The sequence below is a fragment of the Peromyscus maniculatus genome, chromosome 9, assembly GCF_049852395.1.
Source record: "Peromyscus maniculatus bairdii isolate BWxNUB_F1_BW_parent chromosome 9, HU_Pman_BW_mat_3.1, whole genome shotgun sequence".
In the NCBI taxonomy this organism is placed as follows: domain Eukaryota; kingdom Metazoa; phylum Chordata; class Mammalia; order Rodentia; family Cricetidae; genus Peromyscus; species Peromyscus maniculatus.
Window position 1 is genome coordinate 38,235,239 of NC_134860.1, and position 17,013 is coordinate 38,252,251.

General features: G+C 45.1%; 1 protein-coding gene and 1 long non-coding RNA gene across 7 annotated transcripts in view; one reads left to right on the forward strand and one right to left on the reverse strand.

Annotated features, from left to right (window-relative positions):
• Positions 1-17,013, reverse strand: part of Lrmda (leucine rich melanocyte differentiation associated) — a 1,030,542-nt gene that overhangs the window by 693,034 nt on the left and 320,495 nt on the right. The gene's annotated exons all lie outside the window — the stretch shown is intronic.
• Positions 1,123-5,960, forward strand: LOC143267314 (uncharacterized). The gene is made up of 2 exons (XR_013042313.1): positions 1,123-1,300; positions 5,541-5,960. It is a non-coding gene; the product is annotated as an uncharacterized LOC143267314 (long non-coding RNA).

The window sequence follows — 17,013 nt, forward strand, 5'->3', positions numbered from 1 at the left end:
GGAAGTCTGTGTTCTACCATAGAAGCCAATGTGTTCTCATCTCCATAGTCTTCCCTCCCAGGGGAAGGGGAACTGGACTAGTATGAAGCTGTGATCTTTTGTACTAGTCTCAGTTATTTCTGGGGCAGAAGCCATTCTATGAGGTTTGGCATTCTTTGTGGGTTTTTTTCCCAAAAAGTGTGTTCATGGGCACATGTTCACAAGTGCATGTGTGCCCATTCATGTGTGTGTGCATGTGTGTATACATGGATGTGTATGTGGAGACCAGAGATAACCTTGGACATTGATAGTCAAGTGCTGTCCATTTTTTTCTTTCTTTAAGACAGGCTCTTGCCTTAGGACCTGGAGCTGCTGGCCAGTGAGACTCAAGGATCTGTCTGTCTACACATCTTCAATGTTGGGATTACAAGCACACACTCCTATGGCGGGCTTTTCACATAGATCCTGGGGATGGAGCCCTGGCCTTCGTGCTTGCTAGGCGAGCACTTGACTTAGTGCACTAGTTACTTCCCGACTGCTGCGATAAAACGCCATGAATGAAGGAACTCACAGAAGTTTTATTTGGGCTTCCGGTACCAGAGGGATGAGAGTCCATCATGGAGAGGAGGCGTGGCTGGCAGCAGGAGCAGGCAGCTGAGAGCTCACATCCTCTCAAATGCAAGCCTGAAGCAGAACAAGCAAGCTGGAAAGTGGTCCAAGGCTTTCAACTTACAAAGCCTGTTCCCAGTGACGTATTTCCTCCAGCGAGACTGCACTTCCTAAACCTCCCCAAACAGCACCACGAACGAGGGACCAAGTGTTAAACTAGCCAGGCCTACAGGGAACCTTTTCATTCAAACCACTACACTGACTGAGCTATTTCTTCAGCTCCTATGGGCATTTTTTTCCCTAGTTAATCCTTTTAGATACTAAAATTATTCTTTAGAAAGAGCCATGACACGGTGGGGAGAGAGTCTGATGCCTGTAACCAAGTGAGTTTTACTCTTAAACATTTCCCAAGAGTTCATTTTATTCCTCTAGTCTAACTGAAAACTCTCTGAAGATAGGAATGTGTCTCATTCTGCTTCTGCAAACCTCATAGTAGTTGCCATGGAGCTAACGTGGCAAAGGGCCCCCCTCCCAGCTCTGGAAGAGTGTGGGGAAACACAGGAACTGGGGAGGTCCCGTGTTTAAGTTGGGCTTGGCCTCAAGTAGAATGTGTGTCCACAAATGAATAGGCAAGTATCAGTTAGCCGGTATGGTCACACAGGAAACAAGAGAGGGCAAGGGTTGAAGCAGTTAAGACTGGACCACACAGAAGGTAGTATTTATCTCTACTCTTGGGTTTTGGTGGGTTTCCCCAGAAATAAGTCAACTAACAAATTATTTATTATCTGCTCCCTGACAGCTAGATAACAAAGCAAAAATAAAATAAAACGACAAACGAAAAAAAAATGCTTTTATGGTTGTGTGAATATTTAAATTGTATACTGTCTCTCATATAGTATGCATGAGACAGTGTGTGTTTTCTATAAATATGCAATAGGTGTTTATAACACCTGCCTTGTGTTAGTCTCTGGACTAAGTGTTTTACCTGCCAGCTCATTCCACATTCACAACTCTGCAACACAGGTACAATTGTCATCAGCATCTCACCAAAAGGACACTAAAATGCAGAATCATTAGCTTGCTCAACATTACAGAGCAAGTGGGAGGCAAGACCACAATTCAAATCCTGCCAGCCTAGCTCTGGAGCCCATGCCTATAGCCACAAGAGCACCAGACCTCTCGAGTGGGTAGAAGAGATAGAAGAGATGGGGTGGAAAAGAGAAACTTTAGAAGGAGCCTAGCCGGGGAGGAGGCTTGCATGCCTCCTCTGCAATGAATGGAGCTGTTATGGGAGCGGGGGACTGCCCCCTATGGATCAATGGGAAAGGCTGTAGACGCTAAAGGGTGGGGATGGCCTCTCCTAGCCTTCAAATGGATGCCTTTGGTCTGTGATGACTGTAGCCCACATTTAATGGTCTGAATGGTGGCAGCAGGTAAGGGTGCATAGCTAAGGCCACCTGACAACAAAGGAAAGACAAGGGGCTGAGGAATGGCTCCAGAAATCCTTGCGAAGTCAGCCTGTGCGTCGCAGCTCTAACATAGAAGCTGCCAGTGGCGGTGACAGCCAGTTCTTCTACCCATGTGGCGGAGCTCAACTGCCCATCATCCCTTGTTTACCATTCCTAAATAAATCATTTCAGTCTCCTCCAGCTTTGGCCCTACTCCACGATGAACAGAGTAAACCAGAACGCCCCACTTGAGGATGTCATCAAAAGCGGAGACACCCGTGTTCTCTCCCAGCCCTGCAACCCTTGTGAGCAATGGCCCGCCTCCCTCCTTGGGCATATCGGAATGAGCAATATTTGACTGGAGAGTCTTTCATCTCTGCAGCTTTGAAAACCTCAAACGTCATATCAGATCTACAACAAAGAGCCAGGACTTCAGGGGTTGACAGCGCGGCCGTAATTAAAGACAAGCATCAGTGGCTGCCACATTAAACAATGCCATGTTTTAGCTGCTCCAGAACCAACTGTTTACCTTCCAGGCATTTCTATGGCAAGGTTTAAACAGGTGCTGCTTAAATTGTTTTCACAAAAGATATGCAAACATGAGATAGGAACTTTTCTTCTCCCTGACACTGGGTGTAATATACAGCTGGCTACTCCCCCTGATCAGAGTGTCCAACTGATGTCCTTAGGGGAAGTCGTCTCTAATAACTAATAAGAGTATGAATTCAAAAACGACATTAAATGGGTCCCCTAGATGGCTCAGTGGGTAAAGATGCTTGCTGCCAAGCCTGAAGACTTGAGTTCTATCCTCAGATCCCAAAGGGTAGAAGGAGAAAACAAACTCCCACAAGTTGGGCTCTGATGTCAATATGTACACACATGTGCACATGCCTACACACAATAAGAACATATGAATACATATGAGAAAGTCACTGAAAATATTATAAGAGTACAACCAAAAGAGAAAAGGTAAACAACCCTCAAAGTTCTACCTTAAGCCCCTTCTGGATCATGAACCTCAGTTTCCCCAGTTTGAAATAAGGATGTGACATTTTAAGTTGGTGCTAAAAGTTGCAACTTTTTTCCCCCCAAATCTGAAGTTCATGGAAAACAAGTCCATTTGAGCAGCTGGAATTTGCTAGCATAGATGATGCCAAAGACCTAGGGTAAGGACGTGAGGACAGCTTCATGGAACCACCAAGAGATCTCCATGGAGCAGCTCAAGGGGACAGTATCCTTGGTGGGATTTAGGAGGTGTCTCCATCTACAAGGCCCCTTCCCTTCTTCTTCATGTATATGACTCACAGATGGTTGGGGGACTGGAGGCCCCAGATGTTACTGGCTGTGGTTAAGGCCTACATGGGACACCGTGACTCATTGTGTCTACCACTGGAAGATTTTCCTGATGCTGGAGTACGGGACACTGTCACGGCATGGTGAGTTGTCCCGCATTTCTCTGCAGACTAAAAAAAGTTAACAACTTAGAGGAAAATCACTGGTACTTGCTTGGAAGAGACCAAAAGAATGACAGAGGCTCCATCTTTCATCCTTCTAGAAAAGGAATATGAAGAGGGGATAGGAAATTAGCCCAGGCAGTGAAGTGCTTGCCCCACAAGTGAGAGGCTTTGACTTTGTTCCATGAACTCATGTGAAAAGCTAGGCATGGTAGTGTACATTTGCAATCCATGGTAGAGACAGGCAGGTCCCTGGAGATCTCTAGAAAGTTAGCCCAGCCTCCTTGGCAAGCCCTGGGCCAGTGAATGACCCCAGCCTTCGTTTTTTTTGTTTTTGTGTTTTTTTAGTAGATGGTACCTGCGGAATGACACTTGATGTCATCCTTTGGCCTCTACATGCACACACTAGCTCATGAGCTTCGCACACAGAAACATGCACACACACACACACACACACACACACACACACACACACACGAGAAATCTTTTACTGGACCTACCCAATACCCTCAATAGCTTTTTCCTTTATCCCAAAAGTGTGGAGCTCTAGGAATTTTCCAAAGAAGAAACTCAGAAAGGCCTCACTTTGGTGTAGGGAGAGCTGGTCGACAGTTCCGTCTGACTAGAGCAGCCCAGCGGACTCACGGAGCCAGGAATCCTCCTCAGCCCCTCCCGTAGCTGACAACATTCTTGCTAGCCAAGCTTCCTTCCAGCATAGACCGCCCCATCCTGAAAACAATGACCCTTTATGGAATGTTTCCATCCCTGCAGAATCAAAGAGCCAATCCATCTGAGCTGGAAAAGCGTTTCTCAAGAATGTGGGAGCGCTGCCTCGGTGGTTTATAGTCCGTGGTAACGTCTCCTCTTGAAGCTGTCAGGTGGTCTTGCTGTTTGCAGAAGGAAACCAGACATAAACACAGCACAACAACAACAACAACATGTTTGAGATAGGCCACCGATGGTTGGTTGGTGTTCTGAGTGGAGAAGCGCAGTGTTTTCCATGCGTGGTTACACTACAGTGCTCTGCTTTCTCACAAATGTGTTCTTTGTCCTTCTGCTCATCCTAAAACAGTCTGCTCCTCATCTTGCTAAACTTGGCCTGCAGACAGAACTTTCAACTTAAAATATCTAACAATATGTCATATCCACCAGATACATGACAGCTATTCCTAAGATACATAATATTATTAATTGTTTTTGAATGAATTTGAACTGTTATGAATCCAAAAAGTATAAAAATGACATTTAGCCATCAACAGCTTTTGAAACATTATATACACAAAGGAGGAAACAGTAACAAGTCCAACAGTACTCATAATTTCAGAATTATACCCTTTGAAGCCAAGATGACATTAAGAGAAACAGGATGTAAAAACTTAAAAATAAAATTTTAATCCTTGACAATATTAAACTTGCCTCCTGATAAAAATTAAGTGTGAGCTAAATTATTTTTTATGCTTGAGGAACTGTCAAACAACTGGCTGTCTCCTTGGCTATTTAAAGAGAAGGGGCTGGAGTGGGGCGAGATCTGGGAGGTTAAACAAGGGTGAGGGATGAGCAAGCCAACTGACTTCGACTGACTCCGACTTTACTGAGCATGTGCTAGAAAATTCGTTAGAAGATAAAAGAGAGAGACAGGCTAAGCCTCAGAAGATCTGACGCTGAGGAGGCGAGAGTCTCCCATCACCTCAAAATTAAGAAATGAAGTCATCTTTGATTAAATGCCCACACTGAAAATGAAATGCCAGCCATAAAATTGAAGTAAGCAAGATGGGAGGATAGAGCAGGAAGACCCCCACGCTGTCCACACAGACCCGAGGAAGCCCCATGCAAAAGCTGGGGTTTCAACTGGACCCAAATGATGAGGCTTACCTAGAAAGATCTAAGAAGGCCAGGGGGTATTTACTGTAGAAGAGGCCATTTAGCGATGGCCTATAGACTAAAACTAAAATCTAACTTGTGGGAAGGATGAGTTAAAATGGACCTCAAGTTCCTTCAACCCCAAGGCATAGAAAATGTCCTGATGTCTTCTTCTCCATTGTTTTCACAGCCAGCTTCATGGAGTCCCAGAGGCCTCAGAATTATGAAGCTTCCAGATGGCCTCTCTCGTAAGACCTGCTCCAACTGGACCCAGAAATGGCCCTCCCCACATACAAGGGCTGCATTCATTTCAGAAGTCATTAATGTAGTCAGCACCAGAAATGATCATGACCTTCTCCCACTTGGTCTATCCCAACCTCTCCCCCGTGGGAGCTCTGAGATCAGTGGCTGATCCCTGAAGGACCTATGATGTCACACCTTGGCTGTTACAACGCATGTGTTACTACAATGTCTAGAAACCTGAGGCCAGAGACTCTGAAGCACGCTGGTGCTTCAGTGCATGGGGCAGCACCCTCCACAAACAAGAATTCTCTCGTCTAAAATGTTAACAGACCCGAGCATGCAATGAAATGAATCTAAACATTCACAATATCTCTGGAACAAATTTATTTTAACAAAATGAGCAGTTTCCATTTTCTTTCTATTAACTTAACTCATACCTATCTACTTACTCTAAATCCCAAGGGCTTCCTAAGACAAAATTGCCCAAACCATGCAACCTTGATTAATTTCCCTACCCTTCAACAACAACAAAACTCACCATGAGAGGAGAGCACCAAGGATGGGGGGTGGGGTGTCTCAGGGCACCTGTGAAACACATCTTCCTTTATTAGAACTGAAACCCTCACATCTCAACCCTTTGGGGGCTTTTCTGGATTTTTTTAAACTTTTGTGATCTTCCAAAGGTAGACACAAAGCTATTCACATCTTAATGGAGAGGCATCTGTATATAAATATTCGTTCATCAAGAAATTTCAGTTTGGGATTTAATCAGGGAGACTACAGCCATCATGGCTTGAATATATGCAATTTCAACTGAAGTCTGGTTTCCCATCAAATGCCCTTGCCAGTAGTATCCATCCTTGGCCCTTGTGGCAATGGTTTAACCCCAAATGGCAACCAAATGTTATGCCAATGCTCAGTGCAAAGTAACTACAAAATGAACCCAAAATTTCAGCAAATGATATTGGAGTGATGGGGCAAAGTCCAGTGAATGGCTCTGACCTTGCCCCCTGATGCCGTCTGTAAAGGAAAAAATCCAGACAATAACAGGGCATTATTTTGTTTGCTTGTTTGAGACATGGTTTCATTACATACAGCAGGCTATCCCTGAACTCACTAGCTTCCTGTCTCAGCCTCCCAAGTGTTGGGATTATAGGATGAGCCACCCCAACTGAGGTAAGGATAATAGAATGCTCTGAAACACTGAAATACTGAAGGATTGAAAGGGATTTTATAAAATTGATAAAGCCTTCATTTTATAAAAATAAATAACTTTTAAGACAGTACAAATCATAAAAGCAAGTATAAAGCATAAAATGGATGGTGCCAGTATGTAATTTTTTGAGAACACTTATAGGACAAAAACAGTTTAACCTTTTCTAATAATTAGATCATAGTTCCAATACTATCTGAATTTGTTTTGTGCATGTAGATGCATATACACATGTATGAAGACACATTTGTACATTTTAAGTTTTTTCTTCCAGGTCCAAGTTGCAATTCTTGTTTCCCCATATCTGCTATTACAAGTTGCTTTGCACTTGAGTTGATTGCCCTTTTGTGATCCTGTCCTGGGTGGCACTAATTACTAATTACTATACCACAATATACTTCCCCTAAAATCCTGGCCTCCTGAGGCCAAGGCAGAACTACCAGGAAGGCAGAGTCCTTTTCCCAGTTCACCTCATCACCTATCTCCTTGTGATCGAAGGCCTGTTGCTTCTCTCTCATACAATTCTCATCTCTGTCTGATAAAAAAAAAAAAAAAAACTGAACCCTAGGAAATGGGTACCACACGGTATAAGGAAACATGAACACAGAAATAAAAGACCTTCCAAAGCCCACCCCCAAACCCCATTACCCTTAGAGCAAACTTCTCATCCTTCCCCAGAGACCACCAAACCCTAACCTGGGCCCTGTTGCCTATTCAATGTCACAGAGCATCCTCAGACTCTCCATCCATCCTCAACAGCAACATCCAGCTCCTCTCTGATCCTCGAAGCTGATGAGCCTTTTCACATGTCACAGTCTTGGCACAGATGCTCACAGTCTGGACCATCCTTCAGTTCTCATCCACATGTGTCAGCATAGATGTCCCATCTAGAAATGACCATTCCTAGGAGCTTAGTACTCTATGTAGACTTAAAGGTTCTGAAATACTGTTTGTTAGCTGAATAGACCAAAGGATGGAGGGACAGACTGACAGATGGACAAAAAGCCATACAGACACAAGGCAGGAGGGCACTAATGCCCATAGGGGAGTCAGCCAATATCTGCTGCCAATATCCATTATCCCCCATGGCCATTTTCCAAGCAATTGTTTCTCCCCTTTGGATCATTTGAGAGTGAATCAGTGAATCGGAAGCCAGGCAGGGAAGAGCCTGATTAAGGTCATGGTGCTGGCCCCCAGGGAGGGTTCTCTAGCATCATCCATTTTCCTGGGTTCTCTAGCATCATCCATTTCCCCGTGCTTTGTGTCAAGTTTTCTCTTGAGCCCCTCTGGTGGCAAAGTGGCTATTTCCTCCCCACAGACACGTCTACCCGCTCTCCCCATTGTGAAATTTGTCCTGATTTTCCCAGCCCACATTCTTCTCTGCTTAACTTCACCTCATTACTCACGGCTATCTCCCTCGGGACGACAGCAAATGACAACTCTGTGGAACTCGTATGGTCCTCTGGATTCCCACAACTTTCCAGTCCAGCCCCCTCTTCCTCGATGATATGGCATCCAGCTCTCACGGGAGAACTGACAGAAATGTTCTGACTTAGAAGCTTGGCCTCCACTAGCCGCCCACTCTTTCCATTTCTCCGTCAATATCTTGTAACTCCTCCAGCCCCAACCAAGTCAACTGGGTTCCATCTCCCATTGCACCATTCAAAATACATTCCTATACTTCGAATATAGTGCTTCACTATGCACCACAAGAAGCTGTTGGTAACTGGCGGCCTCTCTGGAAGGAAAAGCTATGAGGAGAGAGTTTGGCTGACAACTCACTCTCTTGTGCTCCACACACAGTGTTTGAAAAATAATAATCTGAGCAATGAATCATCCTCAGCTCCTTTTATGTAAGTTTTTCACCTGTGGAAGTGGCAAAGATGGCCACATGCATTGATGGTGAATGTGTGTGGTTATGGCTGAAACAAACTTTTGAATGCAAATTGTGAAAGCTAACCATGCCCTCAAGTCTCACAGATGTCAAAGGACATAGCTACCATGTCCATTGTCCATGGGTTCCAGCTCCCAAGATTCTTGACATCTCCATATGGAAGACTTGCTCCATTGTTCAGCACTTAGTTCTAAATTGCAGGCATTGGGTGACTTGAGACTGTTTGTCCAAATATAGGTGATGCCTATAGGGCAAGATATGATTAGCCACCCCAAACCCACTTTAGGGCTGGAAAGATGATCCATCAGTAAGGTATTTGCTGGGCAATCATGAGGATTTGAGTTCAAACCCCAGTACCCATTTTAAAAAGAAAACCAGTCATGGCAATATATACTTAAAAATGAGACACTGCAGAGGCAGAGGCAGGAGCATCTCCGGGGCTTATTGCCAGCCAGTCTAGAGAATTAAGGTGCAGGGCCAGGGAGATGGCTCAGTGGGTAAAAGTATTTGTCCCCAAGCCTAATGGCATGAGCTCATTCCTCGGAACAAACATAGTGGAAATAAGATGGGGAGCAATTGAGGAGGACCCCTGACATGGACCTCTGGCCTCCACATGCACATACACACACACACACACACACACACACACACACACACACACACACACATACACACACACACACATACACACACACATACACACACACATACACATACACACACATACACATACACACATACACACACACACACATACACATACACACACACACATACACACACATACATACACATACACACACATACACATACACATACACACACACATACACACATATACACACACTCCACACACACATACACATCACATACACACACACACATACACATACACACACACACACATCTCCCCACACAAACACCACATGGATGTGCAAATGCACACATGTGCATTTATACACACATACACACACTACCACCACCACCATTAAATAACCACAACAACAACCTGAAAGCATTTTTACTTTGCCACTCTAATGGTATCGAATATTTGTTCCAATTCTCTTTCTCTCTTCCATACACATGGCCTCACACGCAATCACACTCCACTACTGCACAGCTGCTGTTTATATTAAAGGGCTGCCCAGAGCCACCTGGCTATCAGAGTCAAGTATTGTGACATGACCTACAGCCATCTCTTCTAGATTGAGCCAGCCTAATTGAACAGAGGCTGGGACTGAGGGACCACATTCAGAGAAAAGGAGCAAAGAGAAATACCCACATATCTGCCTCTGGCTGAAGACTGAACATGGAGTGTGAACAAAAATGAAAAACAATAGCATGGGAGAAAGAAGACGCTGGACTAGGGTTCAGACGTTCCATTCAAACACCAGCTTCAGTGTTTATCAGCTGGGTCTCTTCTCTCAAGTGTGTCACAACCTGCCAGACAGTTCCCTAACCCATCTGGTAGAGCGCAAGGCTCTTCTGGAGCTAGAAGAGATATGGAAACACAGTAGAATTCCTGAAGGTGTTGGTACAAAAATTCCTCCTTTTCTGTCCTATACCAATCCCTCCTATAAAGCCCATCACTGAGGGAACCTGGGCCGTCCAATATACATGCCAATCCAACTTCTGGGAGCCATGAGATGCCAATGCCATGGTGGTCTTGTTCTGTATTAGATTTGTATTGCTGCTATAACAAATGAACAAAAATTTGATAGCTAAAATCAACACGAACTTGTTCTCCCACAGTTCTGGTGGTCAGAAAGTTACTATTAGTATCACCAGGATGGGCTCTCCCCAAGGCTTTGAAGGACAATGTGTTCTCCATCTCATCTAGCCCCTGCTGTCTGCAGGAATGTGGCCACAGCACTCTAACTCCAAGGCCAGCATCTTTACATCTGCTCTGTCTTCATGGTGCTGTCTCCTCTAGGTGGGGCCCTGCTCTTCCTCTGCTCCCCTCACATGGATACATGTAATTCCATTCGGGGCCTACCTTACAATCCAAGCTGGTCTCATCTGCAGATCCTCAGTCACGGATGCAGACATTTGCACAGATGGTGACATACAGAGGTTCTAGGGATTAGGAGGTGACATCTTTCATGGGACCCATCAGAGGAACCAAAGACGGAAAGGAAAAATATATCAAGAAAAAACTAACCAAATAACGTTTATGAAAAGTTTAAAGTACTCCTTCAAATGGAAATTACAGAAAACCTGGGCTGAACTTCTATTGGTAGATGAATGAAAACCTTTGGTCTTCCTGACTGCACTGCGGCATCTCAATCATTAAGGAGACAGGAACTTGACTGGAACAGAGAGAAGCAGACAGGCAAGCTTGTTGGCCAAGGAAGGCAAGTGGGAAGTATCAGAAACAAAGCATTAGAAAGGCATGCAAGCCCCAGAAAGGCTCGGCGGATGAGGGATGGATGGGATCTCTCATTTCTCAGACAAGCCAGCAGGCATTTTTATGTACAGCCCAGAGAGCAAGCACTAACTCTATGTAAATCTCGGGGTTCCACAAGTTCAGCAGTACCAAGCAGTCTGCCCAGGCCCTAAGGAGAGCATAGTATACCAATCAGACAATAGTGTGCCCTCTTCTCTACCCCATCCTACTGACAGCCAAGTCAGTCCAAGGCATCAGCAGTTTATGGTGGACCTACTGTGTATCAGATACAAAGACAAAGCCAATCTCTGTCACACCATCACTTGGCCAAAATTAGCCAGTGGTGTTCCTAAGAGAGGGGTCTTAGAAATTCTCTCCATTGAACCCAGAACCTCCCCAACTGTTGGTCCTACTGAGGCAAGGGTAGGAGCTTGCAGCACTCCAAGGAGCCATTCCTTTGCAGGGACACCCTTGAGGACGTGGTACAGCCGCTAGTGCCGCTGTTCTCTATCCAGCCCTGCCTGGCCTTAAGGGTTCTGAAAGCTCCCTGTCCATCTGATTACAACACACTCCATACTTCCCACAGGAGGGCTGCATGATTAAGCAGCGTTCCGTCTTCTCTGGGAGAAGATGGGAGGCTCCATAGTGTCACCTCTCAGAGCGGTCATCCCTGAGGCTACAGGCAAAGTGAGTAAAGGGGAGAGAGGGGCGGGGGGGGGGGGGGGAAGGGGGAGGGGAGAAGGGATGGTGGCTCCTTTTCATTCTGCATGTGAGCTTCTCTGGGCCCCATAAATTCCTCTGCCCTGTATATTTCACTCAGCTGTCTAAATGAGGTTTGCTCATATAGCCACCACTGTGCAAAATCAATCATGTCCTTCTGCACAGAATGTTAATTGGGCTTCTCAAAAGAAAAAAAAAAACTGGAGCATGCCACAGAGGCCTCAGAAAGAATTCAAAACCAATTTTTGGGGGAATTGATAATATTTTTTAAATTGCCGAGCCAAGTTGATAGTCACCAACCCAGGAGCAACCCAGGTGCCTTTTTCAAGGCATGGGAGAGAAATATACAGAGACCTTTTCATACTTCCATCAACCATTCCACAGGCTTCCAGAGCCGGTCCCTGAACTGCCTGAATAAAGAAGCCCAAGCCATCCCAGGAACCGGGGCTCCCTGTTAACTCCACACAAACAGCCTGCCAGGGGCGGGCTCATCTCAGAGGCAGGTAAAGAAAAGACAACTAACACAGCCCTGCTCTTTTGCCTCTCTCCTTATTCACAAAGGCAGGGAAAGGGGACCATAAGGCTGCTGTGAATGTGAGTCTCAAAAGAGGAAAGACTAAGTCCCTGAGCCATCACACTGAGCCCTGGGATTCCAGAGTCATGTCCATTTCAGACAATCCTGTGTATTTATTCTACAGAGGCCATAACATTCAGCTCTAGGTCATGTGCTTAAAGAATACAAAGATGCTCTAAACACACACACACACACACACACACACACACACACACACACACACACACGACTCCCACACTCACACCTCTGCACACCTCCGCAGGGACAGTAAAGAGCTGACTCCACAGCTCGAGCCTTCCAGGAGCTCATTGTCTCCTGAAGGCCGGATGGACACAGTGACAACCAGATTGCCTTCCACCACCAATTTTGGGAACATGTGAAAAATACGGTTTGCGGCTTGCTGGTATGTGGTCCGAGAGGACTCATAAATCTTCCTTTATCTCCTTCGTGGTGTTAGCAGAAAAGGATGAGTTGCTTTTTTCCATCTCATTCTCCCGTCTATCTGTCTGTTAGCTGTGCCCTTGAGCAAAGATTACTGATGCCCTGCCTTTGATATATGACACATCACCCTCAGCAGCTTTTCATCAAGTGAATTAACCTGGGAAAATGCAAACCCACCTGCCAGCGGCTTCCCAACTTCGCACAATTCCTTTGTGTACCTCCTCTCTAACACGCAGCCAGCAGGAGGGTGGCAAGGCGAGGGAGAGAAAAATGGGAAATTAAGGGAATCGAAAGTGGGGGCGCCGAGAAAGAACTCACAGCACATCCTCTATTTTTGCATAAAGACCTTCGGAGAGCTTTAAACTGCAACACCCCAGCCCAGGCCGTTTAGAATGCTTTGCACCTGAGCTAGAGTGTGCCATTTCCCCCCCAGCCATTTCCACCGTGGGCCTGAAATAATGACAAGAGTCTTGGCAGCCACTGATGACATGGTTACAGAAACTGTTTGGTGACTTCCAATCAATAATCTAGATGGGTGGGGGAGGAGCCTGGAGCAGGAGGGAGTGGGCAGGCTAGAGACAAGGAGGGAGGAGACTGGAGGGAAAGGAAAGCAGTGGGGACTTTCTCCCAGGTCCCCACAGCCTCGCAAGCCTGGGATGTGTGTACCCAGTGACAAGCAGTTCCTGGCATCTCCTAGTCATTAGGGAAAGGGTACAAAAACAAAGACTGGATGCTCAGTATCCCAAAGGAAGGGGTTCTTCTTCTCAATACGACAAGAGAAGGCAGCCTGGAAAGCATCTATTTCCACCCCTACAATCTTCATCTAGAAAGACACACACACACACACACACACACACACACACACACACACACACACACACACAAGGTTGTTCAGTGACACAAAAGAGAGACACCACTAAAAAGCCACCGCCACCACCACCACCACCACACAGCCAGCTCTGTCCAGCTCAACTCTCCATTTCCCAGCCTGCCTCCCTTCCATCATAAAACATAAAAGCGCCATGTACTGATGTGAAATGACAGAGCCCGCTGTTGGAGGGGAGAACAATGACGTCAACACTGAATAGAGCCAGGCTCCATAGCTTGTTAAGAGAGAACAGGTTCCTTCCAGATCATCCTGGAGTCTGATAACGTAACGTGGCAGTTACTCTTCTCAAGGTCACGTGTCTACAGTGCGTGGCTCCCTGAAAGGTTCTGATGAGGGAGATCTTTCTGTAATTGATTCCTGAAAAAAGAAAAAATGAAACTCCAAAGAGCCTAAACTATACATCATAATTTCTTGGCCATACTCTAGTTTTGATGTAACATTACAAAGACTGTTTTTAAGGGCATTATTTAAAAAAAAAAATAGCTCTTCGTTTAGACCTGGGCTTACTACGTATACAGTCCTGTGTCTCACTCTGCATCTCATTCTGTGTTTATATTCCTGCCCCAAATTGTCCCAACAGGCTCTGAAATCTTTCACTGTCAGAGAGAGATTAAATTTTATTATTTACTATACTTATTTTTTTAACATTTAAATTATGTATGTATGTGGTATATGTACACATCACACACACACACACACACACACACACACACACACACACACACACACGAAGGTCAGAGGACAACTAATGAGCATTAGTTGGGTCCAGGGATTGAACATCACAGTAGGCGCCTCTACCAGCTCAGCCTTCCCACCTGCCCTCACTAAACTTCGTTAAGATTTATCTTTGCCCCAGGAGTGGTGGTGCATAGCTCTAGTCCCAGCACTGAGAGGCAGTGGCAGGCGGGTCTCTATGAATTCATGTCCAGCCTGGGACACAGAATGAGTTCCTGAACAGCCTGGGCTGGTACACAGAGAAACTCTGTCTCGGAAAAAAAAAAAAAAAAAAAAAAAAAAAAAAAAAAAAAAAAAAAAAAAAAAAAACAACAACAACAAAACAAAACAAAAAAAAAACTATTTGTTTTGCATTTTTAAAACGTATTTGAGGATTTCAAACACGAGTACCCCATATTTACATCATTTCCACTCCTCGCTATCTCTGCTTCAGCTCCTTCTGTGTCTTCCACCCAAACATCCCCTCTTGAATCCCTCTTGAATGTATGACCTCAACTTCTATAATTATCATTTGTGTGTGCGCATGCATACATGCGTGTGTGTGTGTGTGTGTGTGTGTGTGCGCGCGCGCGCGCGCGCGCGCGCGCGTGCATGGTATGTGTGCATATTCTCATGGAGACCAGAGGAGAATGTCAGAGCTCCTAGATCGGCTGTAGAGACAACTGGGAGCCATCCAACATGGGTGCTAGGATCTGAACTCAGATCCTCTATGTAAAATCAGCAGCACCCCTAACCATTGAGCCATCTCTCTGGCTCCCTTGCTCTACTTCTTAAAGAGACAAAGGACACAACTAGCTTTTAGAAAATCTTTTCACAAATAAAACTTGAAGTGAAAGTGGTATGTTGCTGGCATCAGCTAGTCAGAAAATTAAATTGTCCAAGGCACCTTGCTCCCCAAACATTCTGGCTAAATTTGAAAATAAAAATGAGAAAGGCATAATGTATGCAGACACACGAAATCATGAAAATCAGGTAAATCTCTATGCTCACACCAGCAGCTTCTTCCTTGGTAGGGAGAAAAGAGGTTTACAATCTTCTGTGGCGGAGAGGAAGGAAGTGGGTGGACAGATGACATGGAGCGTCTGATAAATACAGGTGTCGAAAGCAACAATAACATTTAGTGAGGACCACAGATTCTGAAAGCTTCTTCTGCGTTGTACCATTTAAGGTCTCACTGATGCCATAGCCTCACATAAGCCACTAACCCATTTTATAGATGGGGAAACCGTGTCTCTGACAGATGAAGCAACTGTCCAAGACGCAGCAGCTCATTAAGTGAGAAAGCCAAGATTGAAACCCAGTGATGGCTCTGTCCAAAGGCCACAGAAGTTTGCATGGTGTCATCCTCCTGCTCAGGTGTCTGGGCACCACACAAGCTCATCTGACCCCACGCCTGTTGACACAAAAGAACACCACCTTCTACCCCGTCACTGCTCACTGATCCTTGCCTCTCTTTGAGGGAGACAGAACTCTGAGATTCTTCACAAAGTGATGCCCAAGCCCATTCATTTATGTTTCTGAGGTTATGCTCTCCTAACATACCATCTCAGATACCTCTCCACTTCTTTCAATTTTTAAAAATTTCTTAATTATTTTGTGTGTGGCATATGTGCACATGGATGGGAGAGGGGCATGTACAGGTGGCCGGTAAAGGAGTTGGATAACCTGCTCTACTACTCCTCACTGTGTTCCCTTGAGACAGGATCTCTCCTTGAGCCTGGAGCTAGGCAGATGGAACCAGCAAGCCCCATCAGTCTTTCTATCTCTTCCCTCCATAGCTCTGTGGTTACAGTCATGGGTGAACATGCCCAGCTTTTTATGTAAGTGCTTGGAGTTTTGAACTGAGGTCCTCATGTTTACAGAGAACGTACTTTTGCACACTGAGCTATCTCTCCAGTCACCTCCTCCTGGTGTCTTCTCAGACCACCGGGCTTATCAGGGTAAAAGTTCTCAGTGAATTCTGAGCAGAGATTTTTATGTGTCTCTGTGAATTGAATCAAGCTCTCTTTGGGAATGGTAATAGTCACATATGTGCTTGCATGTACATGTCATCAAAATACTATTGTAATACTCACTTTTGAGCATGAAGTTCATTTATAATGTGCAAACATAACCTTGTCCATTCCCACAAGTTTTCGTATCACCTAATATGAAAACTCAGCTTCTATTAAATAATAATTCTCCGTCCCCAAATCCCTGGTCCCTGGTAACCTTCAATCTGCTTTCTGTCTCTATAATGTTACTTCTTCTGGATAGATAGTTCATGTAAATGAAAGCAAACAGTATTTGTCTTTTGGTAACCTTTCTATTTCACTTAGCATTCTGTGTTCAAAGCTTACCCATATTGTGGCATATGCCAAAATTCCTCACTTGTTTGTTTATAGGGTTTTGATATTTATTTATTATGCATGTATGCATGTGCTTGTATTTTCAGCATGCCACGATACACGTGGGAAGGTCATCAGACAACTTGCAGGAGTCAGTCCTCTCCACCATGTGAGTTCCAGGGTCAGAACAGAGGTCGTCAGGCGTGGTGGCAAGCACCTTTATCCACGTAGCCATGTTGCC